This window comes from Squalius cephalus, assembly GCF_949319135.1.
Source record: "Squalius cephalus genome assembly, chromosome: 9".
NCBI classification, from domain to species: Eukaryota; Metazoa; Chordata; class Actinopteri; order Cypriniformes; family Leuciscidae; genus Squalius; species Squalius cephalus.
The window spans coordinates 17,757,760-17,777,881 of NC_137130.1; the positions used below are offsets into that span (position 1 = coordinate 17,757,760).

The window sequence follows — 20,122 nt, forward strand, 5'->3', positions numbered from 1 at the left end:
CCTCATTTTCATCAAACTAGACTAGAGGGCAGCAGCACCTGTGCGCCTCCACTGAGGTGACTTGTTCAGACCTGTCTGGAGATAAACAGACTCGTTTAACAGAGTGATGCATCACTGTTGCTTCATTTACATATGGATTCATTTCCTCAAAACATGCTCTACAGGAATGGGTGATACTGATTTTCTTTTTAATCAAAAACCAAGTAATAACAAGGCCAATGTAGCTATCGTCGATACCAATACTGATACCTATATTAAATAGTTTGTGATTTTTTTTTTCCTCTGAATAAAAAACAGGTCTAAACTGCAAATTATCAGATATCGATTTTTTGTATCATTTCTTAACAACAATTACTGAACAGGATCAAACATTTAACAACTTTAAAATTCAAAACATCACACAAACATATTGTAATTAATGCCACATTTAGCTTCGTCATTAGTGATAGTTCCCCCACTTTAAAGACTGATATGCAAGTGTTTTAATTCTAAATAATAAAATGACTAGTTACTAAAACTAATAAAAAATAGATTCAAATTATTTTATAATATTTTAGTTTATATTTTAAGTAAGGGTTGATCCTCTCAATACATCAGTTTACTTTACTTATTAATTTCCACAAAACATGCTATATTATGAAAGCGAGTACATGTACTTTTTCCTGGGCAAGTCAAAGGTCAGCCCAAAAAGGGCCTTTAACATTCTCACATGTCATCCCATGTCTTTAACACTCTACAAAAACACTCCGAGGACTTTCTTTGTGTTGACTTCACTTTTTTGTATTTTATCTTTAGCTTTATCAGTTTGTGGTTTGAGGAGTGAAGGTCTCTATGGACGAACACACACACACACACACACACACACACACACACACACACACACACACACACAGGCCTGACTGGCATGACTCAACTTCCTGTGTTTACCAAAACAGCACCTATATATAGAGTGTCCATTGGTCTTATTTAGAAATAAGGGACCACACCTTTCCTTTCCCAGCGAGAGAGGAAGAACCAGTGTGTCCATACGGGTGTGCATCAGGATTATGATCATAACAAGACGGGTGTGAGACTGTTTGCGTGTTTAATATTTGTAACATGAGTCAAACGCCTATACGGATCTCATTACTTGGAAGTGCGAGAACTACATGTACACTGACACAAACAAATGAGAGGGAAACTGAAAGAGAGAAACAGTGCACAAAATAGAGAATATGAGTGAGTGGGTGGGAGGATTATGGGCAACACTCCCACAACATTTGACCCTTTGACCCTAAGCTACAATGGAGACGGTTGGAGAGGAGACTGTCCGCCACAGACGTAAATATTTGGCGTTGACAATCGAGATGCTGACACAAGCTGCCCCTCAAATAATCACCTGTCCATCACACACACTTCTCTCCTGTAGGAAAACACACTTCCTGCAAGACAGATAAATAAAGATTGTCATCTAACCCAGGTGCTCATGGGAGCCGGCGACGAATGTGAAAAGCCTTCACATGACACTGGGAAAAACATCACACTGCACTGCTAAAATTAACTCCTACACCTGAAAGCTGAATTTCTTCCTCTCTGCTCACACTCTCACCTGTGTTGAGGTGTTATAATGGTGTTATTTAAAGTAGTTTCATTTCAGGATGTAAAAAATACTCTCTCCTATCTCACTGTGCAGGGACAACTAAAAGTAAGATATTCACAATGCATAAACACTATGAATATGACAAACTTTCAACTATTATTAGAGCTATTCTGTTTGGTGCCACTAGTGGAACAAATTCAAACTGTAGCTTTAAAGCTACAACAGGCACAGAGGGTCTAAACTGCATAACTAGCTGGTTCTTGCTAATTGTAGTTTTTATCTGTAGAAATATAATGTCAAATTTATTTTGACAACAAATTTGTTTTCTTGTCATTGAAAAGTACAATTCTGGAGCTGATAGTGTTTTGTTTAAACTACACTACTGTCCAAAAGTGGGGCCAGTAATTTTTTTTTTTTTTTTTTTTTACTTTTATTTAGTAAGGACACATTAAATGGATGAAAATTATAATTTTACCAAAAAAACAAAACAAAAAGTTAAGCAGCATGTGTTTTAGTGTTCCTTGAGCATCAGCATTTTAGAATAATTTCTGAAGGTTCATGTGACACTGAAGACTGGAAGATTCAGCTTTGCCATCACAGGAACAAATTACACTTTAAAATAGATTAAAACAGAAAAAAATACTGCCTCCAAACTTTCAAATGGTAGTGTATAATCATCATATGCCTCAAGCAAATAGATTATCAATCTACAAATCAAATTCAACTGAAATGTCTTTGATTTTGGTAAATAATTTCAATATATCCTTGTGGGATATGTTAGCAAAATGACCACCTGTTCCACCTCGTCTTTGAACTCCTTAAAATCCTCCAGTTGACTTAAGTATCAGAAAAGAACATTGCGTCACTGCTCATTAGCATAAAGTTCACATCACATCACTAAGACACACCCACATCACATCATCAATGGTCTCTTTAAAAATAAATGACTACCAGTCATTTTGTCACTTCAAATCGCTGTCAAAGTGAACGCCTCTTGAGAGAGAATCAGACATAAGGCTGTAGAGGAGGATGAGAAACAGAGGAAATTACATCAAAGAAAACGGAGAGATGAAAGAAACGATGGAGGTGACAGAAACACGAGAGTCATTAATTCATTTTTATTAAACTTGCAGTAGTGGATTAGTGGAGTTTCAGGAGTGCTGCACTGGCCTGTCAAAAAAAGTACAACTTTATTTTCTGCACCGTTACTGTAAAATCAACACTTTTACACTGTCAAACATGATCAATCTTTTGCTTAAGAGGTTGTGTCATCATGTTCATTATGTTTCATGCCTGAGAACTGCAGTAAGGGGTCAAAGTTCATCAAGCTCCCTGGAATACGACTGCATTCTTTGCGGTGTATAATGTGCAATTACAAAACCAAACAGAATTCTCGTATTCGACCAAATCGGTGATGTTTGAATATTTATTTATGCAAGTGGGACAGTAAATACACACACTAAACATGAATATACACACAGAACGAGACGAGATGTCTTATATGTTTGTGTGTGTTGGGCAGGAAAAGAATGTAAAGAGTGTTTGCGTGTGACTCTGGTTCCTCTTCCAATAAACATGTCACTCAGAAAGAACATGAACTGCCACTGGGACATCGAGATGGGGTAATGTAACTGCCTCGGGTGATGCTGGGAAAAATTTGAAACGCAGCAACTGGCAGAACAGCTCAGAAATCCAGTGTCAAAACAGAGGGAAATAGGAAAGAATATTCCTCCCGAGCCTTCCACATCATTAATCATGTGTGCGCTCAGCATTTACATGGTGCCTGTTCAACCACAAACAACGAAATGCCTTATTTAACCGCTAATAACAAAAGTGCATTAAGAGCCATTACTTTGCCATTGCCATTTTAAAATGGCTTTCTGCACTCACTAAACAGGACACACACAGTTAGCAAAGAGAATGAATCATTTCTCTCTATCAGTAAGCACACAAGTATGGATGTATTCCAACCGCTAGCAGATTTAATCAATCATTTTACTGAATTGCAAAGCCAAACTTGAAATTGTAGATCTTTGTGATATATTTTTTACACTACCATTTAAAAGTTTGGGGTCAATAAGATTCATATATTTTTCTGACAATGAATACTTCGATCAAAAGTGACAGTAAAGACATTTATAATGATCCAAAATATTTATATTTCTAATAACCGCTGTTCTTTTGAACTTTCTATTTGTGCCCACTGGGCTATAATACAATATTTGTCAGAGTGTATCAGTTTCCACAAAAATATTAAGCAGCACAACCGTTTTCAATATTTATATTATTAATAAGAAAGAATAACAAATCAGCATATTAGAATGATTTCTGAAGGATCATGTGACACTGAAGACTGGAGTAATGACGCTGAAAATGCAGCTTTGAATCACATGAATAAAGTTCATTTTAAAATATATTAAAATTGAAAACCATTAAATTGTAATCCTATTTCAAAATATTACAACGTTTGCCGTATTTTGATCAAATAAATGCAGCCTTGGTGAGAATATGAGATGCTTTTCAAAAACAATCTTACAGACTCTAAAGTTTTGATCAGAAAAACACTAAAAATTTGTGGGTTTTTTTTTTTATGGCAGATGCTGAGAGCATATAATATAATGTCAATGATACATAAAGGCTATAACAGTGGTTCTCAATTCCAGTCCTCGTGACCCACTGCTCTGCACATTTTGTCTCTCCTAAAGAGCTGATGATCTGGTTCAGGTGTGTTAAATAAGGGAGACATACAAAATGTGCAGAGCAGTGGGTCACAAGGACTGGAATGGAGAACCACTGGGCTATAATACAATTTAATGATGGCAAATGAAACACATTTCTAAATATAAATTAATACTCTAAGAAGTTAACAGACAATACTTACTAAAAATTCACAGATGTGGAATGACCACTTCTGTCAATTGTCAGACGATCTCAAAATGTTCAAATATTTGACGATTAAAGGTGCTCTAAGTGATGTTCGGTGACGTCACTTCTTGTTGACGTTCAAAGTATTGTCAAACAAAACAGAGGCTAGCTCGACCCTCCCTCCTCCTCATCCCGTCCCCTCCCCCTCCCCCTCCCTGCATGCTTCCTGAAACAGTCATGAACGCCCTTCTGCCGGCGGAGTTCTCTTTTACGATGTAAATTCGGGACTTTGCGCATTCCTTCTCCTTTTCCCTCTTCTTTGCTATTTGTTCATCGGAACGTCGTCTCTTTGGTCGTGTGTCGGCCATATCAAAATTCAAGAGAATATAGGCTAATTCTAACGTTAGTCGTTGTCTAGGACATCTCTCCTCTAGCTAACTTCCCTCTTCATGCTTCTCTCTCCCCCACTCCCCACACCCCCCTTCATGTGCACGCGCACTAACCCCCCAACCCCCACCCCCAAATCATTCTTGTCGGTTATTGGCTGGAACACTGTTTGTTATGTTTCGTGGTCCAGGCTGGGCCAGTTTGTTTTTGATGCCGTTTGTGGAGCCTGGGCTGTCTACAGAGACCGCGTTTTTTCACAGTGTGTTCAGGGGACAGGCAGCCAGCGGATAGTGAGGAGATGTTTGCTGTATGTGACAAAAAATGTTTCAGCCAAAAAAACGTGAGACATCGTTTAGAGCACCTTTAACTGAATTAGCCATTATTGATTCAACACAATTCATAGTTAATGTAACATGGCATTCGTTTTATTTTAGAAAATATATTCTTGTCAAATATGAAAAATGAAATACAGAATTTGCATAACTCTAGGTTTACATAGACTGAAATAACTGGATTCATGGGAACTGTGTCTTGTAATTGGATGCTACTTGTGATTTATTCAAATAAAGAGCACATTTTTCAAATTTTCTAGAATAAACCCCACAGTTTAAGTCTCATTATTCATCCTGTTAAACTGAAAGACAGCTGTGAAAATGAAAACTAAACAGCATTCCAAGGAAGAAACTAATAAAGCAGAACAAACAAATGCATAAAGCAGGAAATGTTACAATAACCAAGTACTGTGCTCTCGCAGCAGGAAAAGCTGTTCAATTATCAGGAAGCTGAAGCTACATTAAACCTGACAGATTTATTCATCAGTCCCCATACTCAATTACATTTGACTTTCTACATCATACATTTGAATAAGTAATAAATAAAATACCACATTCATGTGCAACATTTCAGTTACAAACATTACCTCAAATGTCTTGAACACACTGAAAACTGAACACATTTTGGTCATGGTGTGTTGAGGTGTGTGTGTAATGAGAGAGAAGAATGAGGAGTTTCTAGACGTTTCACAGCTGTGCCAAAAAAAAAATGCTAATGATTCGATGGAGAACAAAAGATGGAGAAAAGGAAGAAGAGGAGGAAAACAGGAACAGCTCACTAGAAACCAGGTGTATCATTTCAGGTGCTTTAATAAAGTTAGGTTTCAGAAGTGAAATAAAACATGAGGACAATGATATGATATAAACTTTTTGAACCTGAGATCACAGAAAAAAACTACAATGTCAAAACCTTTTAACCATTTAAATCTTTGTTAACTGTATTTATGTATACTACTATTCAAAAGTTTGAGGTCGGTTAGATTTTTTCTCTCTTATGCTCACCAATTACTTATTAACATTACTTATTATCAATGCTGAAACAGTTGTGCTGCTTAATTATTTTGTGGAAATTAATATTTTTTTTAGGATGCTTTGATGAATAGGAAGTTCAAAAGTACAGTATCTGTATCTGAAATATAAATCTTTTGTAACATTATAAATGTTTTTACTGACACTTTTGATCGAATTAATGCATCCTTGCTGAATAAGTGTTAATTTCTTTAAAAAATAAAAAATAAAAACTTAGACCAAACTTTTGAATGGTAGTGTATGTAAAAGTCCCAGTGCGCTCTATGGCCAAATCAATCCATAACTTCAGGCATGGAGAGAGATAAAATGAGAATAATGATAAAAAGAAACACAACATGAGAGAAAGCAAGCAGTCTTTGGTGTATTTGTTACCAAAAAGAAGACAAAAATTATTTAGCACAGAGAGAGCAGCAGAGGATTAAACGTGTGTGTGTGTAAGTGTAAGTGTAAGTGTAAGTGTAAGTGTAAGTGTGAGAGAGAGAGAGAGAGAGAGAGAGAGAGAGAGAGAGAGAGAGAGAGAGAGAGAGAGAGAGAGAGAGAGAGAGAGAGAGAGAGAGAGAGAGAGAGAGAGAGAGAGAGAGAGAGAGAGAGAGAGAGAGAGAGAGAGAGAGAGAGAGAGAGAGGAAAAAAAACAGCCATAGCATAGAAAAACTGAACCGGAGATTGAAAGACAGAGAGAGAGGATTGACTTCATTATCTGCTGCTCGTCCCCTGTGATTTGGGCCCATCCTGCTTTAGAACCACAGGATGATTTGTGCAGACAAAAGAAACGGAGCGATTGGCCTCGTCTGCAGAGGTAGAGAAGAAAGGGTGAGATAAATGAAGAATCTGTGTAATTTCACCGCTGGAATTAAAATGACACAACAATGACACTAATTGCACAGCAGTTTCTTCCAGTTCCTTTGTGTTTATCTGCTTTGGAACGTGTGTGTACGTGTGTGTGTGTGTGTGTGTGTGTGTGTGTGTGTGTGTGTGTGTGTGTGTGTGTGTGTGTGTGTGTGTGTGTGTGTGTGTGTGTGTGTGTGTGTGTGTGTGTGTGTGTGTGTGTGTGTGTGTGTGTGTGTGTGTGTGTGGTTAGATTGTTCTCTGCGCTAACAGCATTTGTTGGGGAAAAATACATACCTCCAACCGTTCAATTCACCTTCAGATGCACAATCACTCCTCAATATAATAAAACTCCTTTCTCTTCTCTCCAACGGTGTATAACTGACGCCAAGGTCATTTTGAGTGGATATATGAAGCCAGTTGAAGTAGCCAGAAGTACAGTTCATCACATTAACTAAATACTGTTTATCTTCATTTTGATCTGTTTTGTCATTTCAAAAACACTTGTACTGGGGCATATGTATTTCCAAAGGAACTACTGCTGTACACAGTAAAATATAACTTTTAAATCTCAGTTATAGCAATGTTTCAGCAATCACGTCGTGTGTGTTTTTATCAGCTCTGTAGAATCAGAATGAACAATTAACAATATCTAATTAGTTCAAACTGGTTTACAAAAAGGTCTAAAACTGGTTGTGATTCAGTTTGATTTATTTGTACAAGTTCACTCAGGCACTCAATTATTTGCAGTGATTTCTATAAGACAGAAAACAAAGAGGAGTGATAAGGTGGTGAATATTTGCCTACAATCCATTGCAGGAAACAAAACTTGCAAATGTGTTCTATGGAGTGTCAGCGATGAAGCAGCTCTTTATTGCACATACAGCTTGTGAACAACTCTGTAATGAAAAATATGTGGAATTTTTTTTTTTTTTTTTTTTTTTTATGCTGGGACCTGCATCCCAGTGGAGATGAAATGCTAAAAATGCCTGTTTTAAAACAAAGGGGGAAAAAAATGTAAGACGTTTTGCTTGTAAAATTGTGTCTTTGCTATCCTTCTTTAAAATAACCGCTACTTTGCTTTGATATTCTGTTATCAAATAAAACGATTTATACATTTAAAAACGCACTGATTCTGATGTGAAAGGTTCAACAGATGAAATAATAAAAAAAGGGAAAATAAAATAAATTGGGGAAAAAAATAATATACATTCTATGACATTGGGAGACTCAAATCTTTTAAATTCTTTCACAAGAAAAGAAAAAAAAACAGATTCATTCAGTGACCATTTATGTAGATGACTTTATTGCTATACTCATTTGGGCTCATTCTTGTTTATTCGGTCAGTAAGTCCAACCAAACCTGACAAAATTCGATTGGGTTTGCAATAGGGGTATATACAATTCATACAGTGAAGTCTATATGTAGTATTTACTTTAAAAAATATATTTTTACATTTGTTTATTCAATTTCTTACCTTCTTTAAACACCTACTGTAGTTGAAAAAAATTAAAGTACTGTTTATTACATTTGTATCATATATTGTAAATGTCCTATTATTTGTAATTTGCATATTCGTTGTTATTTTTAATAACAAAGATAAAATCAAGTAAAAATATTTTGGTCATATCACTCACCCCTACTTTGGCCGATATGGTCAGTGAATTTATTTATTTATTTATTTTTGCTACCTTGTAAGTTTGGCTGTACTGCTCAGTGACTTGCAAAATAGTCTTAAATCCAACATGGAAAAAGAATCGTAACAAGATAGTGGATCAGGATCCTGCCTGAAAAAAATCATGATATGATGATTTGTCATATCGTGTACCTCTAGTCACACAGTTGATGCATACAGTATGTGTAAATCTGTCACTTACAAGTTTCAATGGTTAGCATACTCCCTTAGAAGGCAGCTGTCTATGTAGGCAGCTCACTAGGTTTTGAAGCAGTGCTTAAATTTCACTTATAAAGTACTTTCAGTGTACATTCATGCTTTGTCATTGTCCTTATCTCCATCTTCAGCGCTTTCATAATGCCTTATCTGTTACGCCGGTAATTTTTCTTATCCTTCTATTGAGTGCTCAGAGTGTCTCATTGATATCCCACGATGCCACAGCTGCTGCAGTCAGTATGTGCTAGCAGGTAATCAAACCCTCTTTTGATAATGATAATAACGATCGTAGCACTGTCATTCTGTTTGTCATGGTAACAATAGCGACACACAGAGAGGATCTTATCTGCGCAAGCTTCCCTTCTGAGCAGAGCGGAACAGAGATTTATCATACACATCAGACAAAAACATAACTTTGAATGAGGAGTTTTACAGTGTGGTGAAGTGGACTCATTTGCAAGACTGTGAACCACACAAATATCGTTCCACACAGCAAACTTGCAATTGATTTCAGTGGAGTTTGACAGCATGGTGCTATGCTAACAGCACAAATTATTGTAAAGTAGGGCTGCACAATATATCAAAAAATTATCGTTATCGCGATAATATTATATGCGATATCCATATTGCAGAGAGGTGCGATAAATGAAAATTATTTTATGTGCCAAGCATTTGTGTGTTGCATGCATAGGTTGTTTATCCAAATTTGACCAATCAGATGGGGCCTTACTATCTTTATACCCGCCTCCCCAGTAGGTGCTATTATGCCATTGGCGAGACCGGGCTCAAAGGGAAACCTAGGGGCTCAGAGCAGAGAGTGGAAAATAAAAACGAATGTTGGGAGTAGAGACAAGCAAGGAAAATGACAACAGCGAAGAACTTGTGCCTAAAAAGAACTGTACGTCTGAAATATGGCAATATTTTGGCTTCAAGAAAGAAGACATGTCACAAATGCAGGTACTGTGTAAGTCGTGCCGAAAAATTGTGGCCACGTCGAGAGGAGATAAAACTAATCTCCACAGTCATCTGGAACGCAACCACTGGGAGCTAGTGAAGACTTCAAAAAGTGTCAGCCCAAATCTATCAAAACTGCTAACAAAATGCCAAGTAAAGGTCCTTGCACACTGTAACTGTAAAACACACATATGCGTTTTTTTCGTATTCGTCATTCGGTGGCTCTGAATTGTCAAAACACCTCTCAAAATGCTTGCTACGGATGCGAAAAACGCAGAAATCGAGCCGAAGGACGAAAGTTTCGGAGGCAGTGTGTAAACGTGATACAAAGTGAGGTCGTAAATCATATAAATGATTTTTTTTAAATGGCTAATAAAAATAGCATTTCTCTAGGGAAATGTTATATCGCAAGAAATATCATTGTCACAATGCTCAACAACAATATCGCATATCGCATATTTTCCCAGTATCGTGCAGCCCTTTTCTAAAGCATAAAAAATACATAGCACACACAAATATTAGGTAAAATAATACATTTTTAAATACACTAAACTGTTTTGTCCGCTATCTTGGATATGTCTGATCTCGTCGCATTGCCACAAAGAAAAGGTGCAGTCACATTAGCGAAATTTTACAGGCAAAAAAAAGGTTCATTGTCTATTGTCAGTAGTCACTTTCAAACCAAGCAGCTCCCTGTTGGTCAATGCAGCAAATTCACATGACCAACTTGTTGTGAAATCTGCAAGGGAACATTTTTTACCCTCACGTGAAATTCCAGATGGCGTGGATTCCTACTGAAGTAACTGGATTTTCCCCACAAAAATTCACTGAACAACGACAAATGTGACCACACCTTTAGAATTTGGCACACAAAAAAAGACCCCTAGGGAGTAGGGGTGTAACGATACGCGTATTCGTATTGAACCGTTCGGTACGAGGCTTTCGGTTCAGTTTTCGGTACGCATTTTCAAACCGAACGGTTCGTTGGATAATTTTTCCTGCCGACTAAAATTTTGTCATTTCAAATGTAGGCGCGTTGCGCGTGGCAAGCGCGCTCATAAGAGACGCCAGCACGACCACAACATTGCCCAGCATCAAATGGCAAACGTAATGCAAGTGGAACAAAACTGCTCGTTATTGTGTGGTTGAAGGACCGTTTATCAGTTTGGACCAGTGCATCACGAGCCGATCGTGATCATGCGACACTGTTACTACACTGCGCTAATAAGAGATCCAGTAAAGAAAGCATTTGAATTCGCCACTGAAGTAATAACATCGCTGCGAAAGCTAGTGAGAAACATTCACATTTCTCCGTTATTAACGGATCAAACAGCGCTGACGTGGAAACCTGGAAGAAACATTGTGCCATGAATGAAATATTCAGTGTCCACAGATCTGCAACATTCACCATGGATTTACTGTAACGTACTGTAGTAACACTAACTGTCTGCAACCATGGAAGTTTGCCAGGAATAGTAGGCTATAATGCCTTCAAGTAACATTACATCAGTTTTATTTTGACATTATGAATACAATTGCTGCCCTCAAATGTTAATCTGAACTAAAATAAACCTTTGTTTATAACTACTACAATATTACATTTCATTTTTTCCAAGGAGCTGTTTTATTTTATATGCTCCTAAGAAGAGTCAATTATAGCTCTAGAATTGCTCAAAGTAAAAAAATATCATACTTTATGATGTTAGTTTTAATATAAAAAAGAATTAAAAAAATTAAATCAAGGAAATTTCTCTGGCATTTATTTCTTTTTGCTGTATCAAAAACGTACCGAACCGTGACACAAGTGTATCGTATCGAAACCGAACCGTGAATTTTGTGAACCGTTACACCCCTACTAGGGAGGCAGAATAATTAAATGCACACCATTGGAAGGTTTTTCATAAAACTTTTCAGTAGAAAATTCCAGCTTTCATTACAAAATACCAGTACATAAAAAAATCATTCTGTTGATGCTGTGAAATATTGCCTATGTAGGCAGCTCATTAGGTTTAAAACAGAACATCACTGTGTGTGAATGTAAACAAACTTCACAGCTTCTGCCCGTATTGCTCACATACACACTAACTGAATCTCTCTCTCATTAGGGTGCGTGTGTGTGGCTTCTGTCTGCCATACTGCACTAAACCTGCTGATAACCTACACGCAACTACTGGATAACCTCCTAACAACTCGCATCTGCGATCTATTCACAGGTCAGGGGTCAATGGTCTGGCAGTCCAGCACGGAATAGGAAATGACTGACAGCTACAACGATTTTCCCGTCATTCTGCAGAAAAAATGTTAAGTGCGAACGTTCTTATCATCAGGATGCTAACTGTGCCCAGCAATGCTGGTGACAGCGGTGGGAAAGGTCACAGGTTAAAGAGAGAATCGTCACCCGTGATGTTGAAATGGGTTTTTAATGACAAGATGCTCGTGTGATGTTTAGGTAAGCTAGTAATGGAAACAATGGCATTCCCACATACAGATGCAGCTCTGTGCAAACATACACACTCTATACTGTGCTGCATCCTGATTTTTGGTGTTTGTCTTAATGAAAATGGAAAAAGAAAAAAAAACACTCTTCTAGCATAATAGCATAAAAGACTCTTTTACAACTCTATTATCTTCAGTCTAATACATTGTAACACCTGGGTCTTGGGAGGTTAAAATCTAGGGCTGAATGATTTTGAAAAAATATATAAATACTATAGGCTATTTAAAATTACTATACAATATAATACTACAAATATTTTTAATTTCAGTTTCCAAACTCTCACCATTGTTTGAGTCAGAAGTTGACATGTCAGGTTCCCCAAACAAACGGAGCAATTTTGTATTTTTTTTTTTTTTTTTTACAGTTACACCCTTACAATATTTGAATATTAAATGTGGATAGACATGTCTAGTCATTTTTCTGATGACGGTACAGAAATACTGACTGGGGCGACGCGAAGTTCTGTTACTGTCAAATAGGGCTGGGCGATATATCGCATGACATTGTTAGGCGCATCTCGTCAGTAAAGCCGGTTCCTTGATTAGTAGCAAATCGCCATCACCTGCTTTCAGATTGAGCGGCATTCACTACAAAGAGCCGTAGTTAACTGACAAGCTGAGCCATATCGCATTAATTATCGCAGGCGATACGTCCGTGATATTAATGCGATATGGCTCAGCTTGTCAGTTAACTACGGCTCTTTGTAGTGAATGCCGCTCAATCTGAAAGCAGGTGATGGCGATTTACTACTAATCAAGGAACCGGCTTTACTGACGAGATGCGCATAACAATCTCATGCGATATATCGCCCAGCCCTACTGTCAAATAAGACGAGTACTTTAGGACCACAGGGCTCCAGAACAAGAGATGTATATGTCAGTTTTTTTTTATATTCAGAAGAGCGTAATAGGTTTACACGAACAAATAAGAGAGAAAATAGTCCAAGGTTGCCTTTTTACAAAATCTCTTGAGTCATGAACAGTGCATTTTTCACAGAAATTAGTTTTCTCAGATGAACAGATGACTGTCGCTATACTCTCCTTTTACTTATTTCAAACCTCTCTCACTTCGGAAAGAATAAAATCACTCGGATCGGCAACATTGTGCTTTTTGTGTTTGTGGTCAGAGATAAGCACTTCAAAGCTGGAACGCTCTTGAGTTTGTGTATACGTCTGTAAATGGAGATAAATATAAAATCTCTTGGCTAGTTTTCTGACAAAATAAGGAAGCAGAGGAACTCATAACACTATCAGACTGATGTAACGCATCTGAAACAATCCACAGGGTTCCCACAGTCATGGTAGACCAAAGCACTTAATATAAGTATAATCTTAGAAAGCCACGGAAAAGTCATTGAAATGTCTATAGTGAATACAGACTTTCTAGTTTTGCTCTGCTCCGAAATATTTCATCAGCTAGTGCTTGTGTGCAGTAAAACAAGCCCGCAAGCTAGCATGATAACATCACTGTTGTTTGACGATCATTTTGTAGACTTACTACACTAATAATTATGACTGTTTAAAATGATTCAAAATATGAGTAGTACATGACATACAAATGAACAACCTCCCAGTAAAATCTCTAAAAATGGCCAAAACAAGGCATGGTACTCTGTTATTGTTAGTTTTTGTTGGCACGCTCAAACTCTTAACAAATCTCCTGTCTTCTGACATCTTCTAAAAGTCAATAAGGGGATTTTCTGCCCCAAGATACACAGTTACTATTATAGACTACATAAAATTGCTGTCGTAGCGAGATCTCCTAATGCCGGTGGTCAACTCTGACAGCTAGTTATTAGGCCAGTGCTAAAGCATTCATAATGCGCCAAACTATGACAGCTAGTAACTCCCAGTTCCACAGTTGCTATAGCTAAAAGAGAGCTTTACCAATATATCACGCTCTCAGAGAGACAGAGATTACTGAGGTAACACCTGGTCTGATGAAGATTAGAAGGAGAAACTGTCTCGACATGACAATCTGAACACAACCAGCTCTTCGCATTAACGTCTACATCTGAAACCTTGACATTGACTGATATTGAGAGAACACAAAAACATCTTGAGATTCTGAAGGGACAGTTCAGCCAAAAATATTAAATCTTTCATTATTTACTCATACTCATGTAGTTCCAAACCTGTATGACTTCATGCGGAACATAAATGGATACATTTACCATCGTTTACGTTGCTGTTTTCCATACAATGAAAGCAGGAGGGAAGTACCAGTATGTAAAGTGTGCTACATTCCAAGCCTTATGAACGTAAGCCATAAAACAATCGTTTTAAAAGTAAATTTAGGCATTACAACATTATATTGTACACTACAAAATGTGGACATTCATTTTGAGATTTGCTAAAGATTACACTTAACAGTGTCATTAAATTATTGTTGTTAAAGGTTAACTTTGACTATTCGACAGCAAAGTTAATCTCAATGTAAAATAGGAGAAATGTAATTAAATATTTTAGTAGTTAAATATTTACTTAATATTTGATTAAATAATGAAACATTTTCGACCAAAACTGATCAATTTAAAAAAGAAAATGATAACAGTGTCATTAAATTATTGTTGTTAAAGGTTAACTTTGACTATTCGACAGCAAAGTTAACCTCAATGTAAAATAGGAGAAATGCAATTAAATATTTTAGTAGTTAAATATTTACTTAATATTTGATTAAATAATTAAACATTTTCGACCAAAACTGATCAATTTAAAAAAGAAAATACATAATAATACTGATGTGGTACCAATATAATAAAGTACATCTCTATTTCTGAAGATTTGGAAGTCATATGAACTACTTTCCATGATCCATTTAGGAGAGTGATTTCCAAACAGGGGGTGTCAGCAAATTTCCAAAGCAAATTACTTAAAATGACTTAATTATTTTGATATAAATTATAGTATATGATAATACAAACATAAAAAGTTGTTCAGCTTGGAAACAATTATTTAATAATAATTGGAGCTTGACTGTTTATGAGCATTCTTCGAAAAACATTCTCCATTTACATTCCAAAGAATTATAGGAGTCAAATGGGTTTGGAACGACATGAAGGTAAGTAACTGATGTCAGAATCTGAATTTTTGGATGAATTTTCACTTTAAGAGATTTCAAAGTTTAGTAAAGCGGCACACAAACCCACTAATCAACAATTAAAGACAAGCTCACACCAACACATAAATGACTATTGCTTATGTGTACCACATGACATCTAAATTATCACTCATACACACACTCATCCAGTGAGAAAACATTTAATTACCACATATGAGTACACACACACAACGAGCTAGACTGAACACGAGAGAGAGATCTGACATGTTAATTACAACAGAACCCACAGATGGCACAGAAACACGCCTCAACGCGCCTCTCAGAGTCTCACATGTAAAACACACACACACACAAAATCGCTCTGTGTTTTCCTTAAAAACACACACTCTTCTGAACTCACCCAATGGGAAAACGGCCCAAAGTTTCAGTGCTGGTTCTGACTGTTGGACACTGATTCCAGCATGTGTGACTAACATCCCATAGAGACTGGGCCATAATCCTGTTTTCTCTGGACCGTCTCCAGTCTTTATAACACACACACACACACACACACACACACACACACACACACACACACACACACACACACACACACACACACACACAATCACACACAATCACAGAGATCAAAACGCACACTGTAATTATCCTGCTATGTTCCTCCTCATGTCAGGATAATTAGTAGGATTGGATGAAGGATTTCATGCAGCTTTTCATATTTCATTCTTCTTTCCTTTAAGCTCAAACTATGATGTTAATGTGTCTCCCAGAAGCGCAGAATAAAGCGTGTCAAAGAGTGAAAAAAACAGGGCTTTGGTAAACTTATATTAAAGCACTGACATCTCATAAACACATGGCACTGCTCTTCTTATCCTTCTGAAGATTATTTTTGTTATTTTTAACAAGGTCCCTGGTCATTTCAGTTTGATATTAGTTTACGCAGCACAGATTGTTTTGTGATCCAGTCGCAATGTGATTAAGACTTTGCGAAGAAGCTGTTATTGAAGGATGGGTCAGTGCAAACCTGCAGCCTGTGCGAAAAATGCAGAGTTGATAGTCATTCCACATGCAAATACAATGTCAATGCATTTAAAGCATAGCAGAAAAAAAAAAACAATGTTGAAATAATGACTTTTTAAGGGGCAAAAAAAAAGAAATCCCCTTACTAACATAAGTGGACCTCTGGAGAAAACATTAACTTAAAAAAATAAAATAAAAAACATGCTATGTTCAAAAACTCTTGACTGACATAAAAAAGTGACTCAGACAAACTACCTTTCAAATGTTTGGGGTCAAATGTTTTTTTTTTTTAAGATATTAAACCTTTCACATTATTATCAAAGCATACTGGGAAAAATGTATTAAGGTTTCCACACACAAAAAAATAAATATTAAGAACAACTGCTTTTAACATTAATAATAAGATTTTTTTTTTCTTGAGCAGCAAATCAGCATATTAGAATGATTTCTGAAGGATCATGTGACTAAAGACTGGAGTAATGATGCTGTTTTAAATTAAAATAATATTTTACAATATTATTTTTACAGAATTTTTAATAAATGCAGTCTCAAAAAAAGACTACAAAAGGTTTTAAAAACATCTTACTGACCCCAAATGTTTATATTATCGTAAAAAATAAAATTATCAAAATGTTTCACTTCACATATAATGTATAAAAAACAGAAAGAGTGTCAAACAAGCTTATTTGTAGGAATACCATTTAACTGGAGGTACACAACACAAGTTAAAACTAGGAATTAACATTACACAGATGGTTATAAGCCTACCATATAGTTCAGATTAAACTGTCATGTTACAAGATATTTACTCAATATTCTTAGTAATATTTGGATAGGCATACAGTGGCAGGTAAACAGAACGATAACAGATCTACAACAGTAAAAAAAAAAAAGGGTGATTATGTGTCATGATAAGACTAATCAAACAGACAAGTGAACTGGTTGGACAAGCTAACATACAGTAAATCTACCACAAAAAAACAAAAGAAACCTGCAATGTATCCAATATAGACTAGAACTAGTGCAATATATTGGAACTTTATTTGAAATGAATTTCTCAAAGGGAATAAATCACTTGCTGAATTGCAGTGATACTGTGTGAAAACATGACTGCACACTAGATATAAGGCTTACTCTGTGTTTTTCAAAGCATGCCCCAGAGCAAGTCTGCCGATGCAAACATGAAAGTGCACAAGTACAAAGAGGTTCGTGTCAGTTTCTTTGCCCATATTAGTGATACAAGCGAGAAATTCTTTCTTCTGTTTATCTAGGTTACTGTGTAACAGGGTACACATAACCACCTTAAGCTCACTCAAACTTTCCTGGCCTCGAGAGGTCACCAGAATTCGTGTCGATAATTGTCGATAATGCATACTTCGAATTTCGTTAGATATGGTTCAAGGCATTCCAACAAGCCTATTGAACAAAATGTACACTTTGTAAAAATCATAAGGCATTCATTCCACGATTTGCTGAGGTCACGCGATGTGCAATGGTTCATCCACAGTGAAGCCTCAGAGGAGTAAACGGAGAGAGAGAAAGAGGCATGGTGTTACTTGCACAATAACACATTTGTATTTATTTCCTCAACACATTAAACAAGCATCAAAGAGCAGCATATTTCCCCCATGACTCCTCCTGAACCGCCATACCTCCATAATATTCATACGGTATGTGTTTGAGTGCAGGCAGAGGAATCTGACTTCAAGGCTAAACAGAGAACGGCGACAATCAACAAGAGTGGAACCCAACAAGTCATTACACACACCGTCTAAGTAACCGTTTTGCATGTTTTTGAGATGAGGATCTGTTGTAACTGCCTTTTAATGGTATTTGGCTCTTAAAAGAAAAGGCCGCAAGTATGCACACACGCAGCTGCATGCAAACACACTTGGCCTGTGCTAAAGGAAAAAGGTAGGCTAAACACACTATTTCACTGACAGATTTAAGAAAGTATTTTTAGAGATAAAGTACAGTTAGAGGTATATTTTAGTATAAAAAAAAATAAATAAATATAAATAAAATTTTGACTATCAGCATATCTATAAGTTCACTTGTAGTATAGTTGCAGTACAAAAAAACTTAGTTGTAAACTAGTTGTGTACTCAAAGTTTATTACTGTTACACTTAAAGTATACTTAAAAGCATACTACTTTTATATACTAAAAAGTGGGCCAATTTAGTCCCAAGTGGTATTGAAAAAAGTACACTTATATTATATTTCTAGTACATTGATATTAGTATACTTACTAAATAACTTAAAAGTATGCTTAAAATGAACTTGAAGTATACTTATTTTGTAAGGGATAGCTTTTAAAAAAAAATGATGTAAGAGTTAGTTGACATATAGTTGCAAAGCTATATAGTTGGTAGAATGTCTAAAGTGAACCATCGAAATCAAGTGTTACCAAAATAAATAGAGACTTTATAAGCTAAAAATGGACAAAATCATGCAACAATTTAGCCTGGGAAAACCCAGACAACTTCCGGCAAATTTAGATTTGCTCTGCAAGTAGTCTGGCAAAGAGCTCATTCAAGCCCATTTCCATGGCCTCGAAATCGCGGCACCAATCAGAAACGTTGAGGCGGGCTTTATAAGATGACGATCGCTCTGACTGGTTTTAGGTCTAGCCTATCCAATTGCGCCCGAGGCATTTGAGCGACGTCCACTCCGTTGGTGAAGCGCACCAACTTTTAAATGCATTATTATATTCAAATTGCAAACACATGAGGACAGTCTCCATGAAAGACCCACTGACAGATGAACATGCTACTACATTTCTCTCCGAAACGGTAGGAAATTAAATTAGATTTAATAGAGGCTTTTAACTGTGACAAGATGATTGACAGGGCAGTTTACGTGACAGGATACACGCGACAGATCCGTCCGATAAAGATGACGAAGTAGTATGTCCCAAAGCTTGCCTACTTTTTTGCTACACATTCAAAAGTAAATACCTTTTCATCACAAAAAGAGTACATACTTTTATGGCGTAGTGTAACTTTGGGACACCGCATATGGCTTTACATGATGCTGATCGCTCTGGGGTGCGTTTCCCGAAAGCATCGTTGGCCAACTATGGTCGCAAGTTCCGTCGTTACCAATAGAGTTCAATGGACATTGCGATGAACTTGCGACCATAGTTGGCCAACGATGCTTTCGGGAAACGCACCCCTGATTGGTTTTAGGAGTTTTAGGTCTATCCAATTGCGCCCAGAGGCATTTGAGCGACGTCCGTTGGTGACGCCCCTTTGGAAATGAGTTATTAAAAGAGCTTTGCCAGACCATATCTCAGTTACTACTGAGAATGGTCTGGTTTTAACCAGGCTAGCAACAATTACTAAAAATGTCAAATATAAAGATAATATCTAATTCAAAATATTAATAAAAACAATAATAGTAAACAAATAATCCTAGAATAACACAATCCCATTAAAAATAACAATGAAATCACAATTATAAATCCATTTGAAAATTCTACTGTTAAAAGATAATTACCTGAAATATAAAGTGATTGTTCCTAACAGCAGCTGACAGACCAGGATAAAAAGCTGAAATGAGAGGCCTGTTTGTTCTGTTCTCTCCAGCTGCTGCCAGCGGGTCACGCATGGTGGACAGACTATTGATACCCAGCCTCGATCATCCCAACTGATAAGATTCAAAGTCAGAAAAATATATAAA

The 20,122-nt window shown here is 36.7% G+C and overlaps 1 protein-coding gene across 1 annotated transcript in view; it reads right to left on the reverse strand.

Annotated features, from left to right (window-relative positions):
• The window catches only part of LOC307164719 (uncharacterized protein), a 244,794-nt gene that overhangs the window by 214,182 nt on the left and 10,490 nt on the right, over positions 1–20,122 (reverse strand). The window lies entirely within an intron of this gene.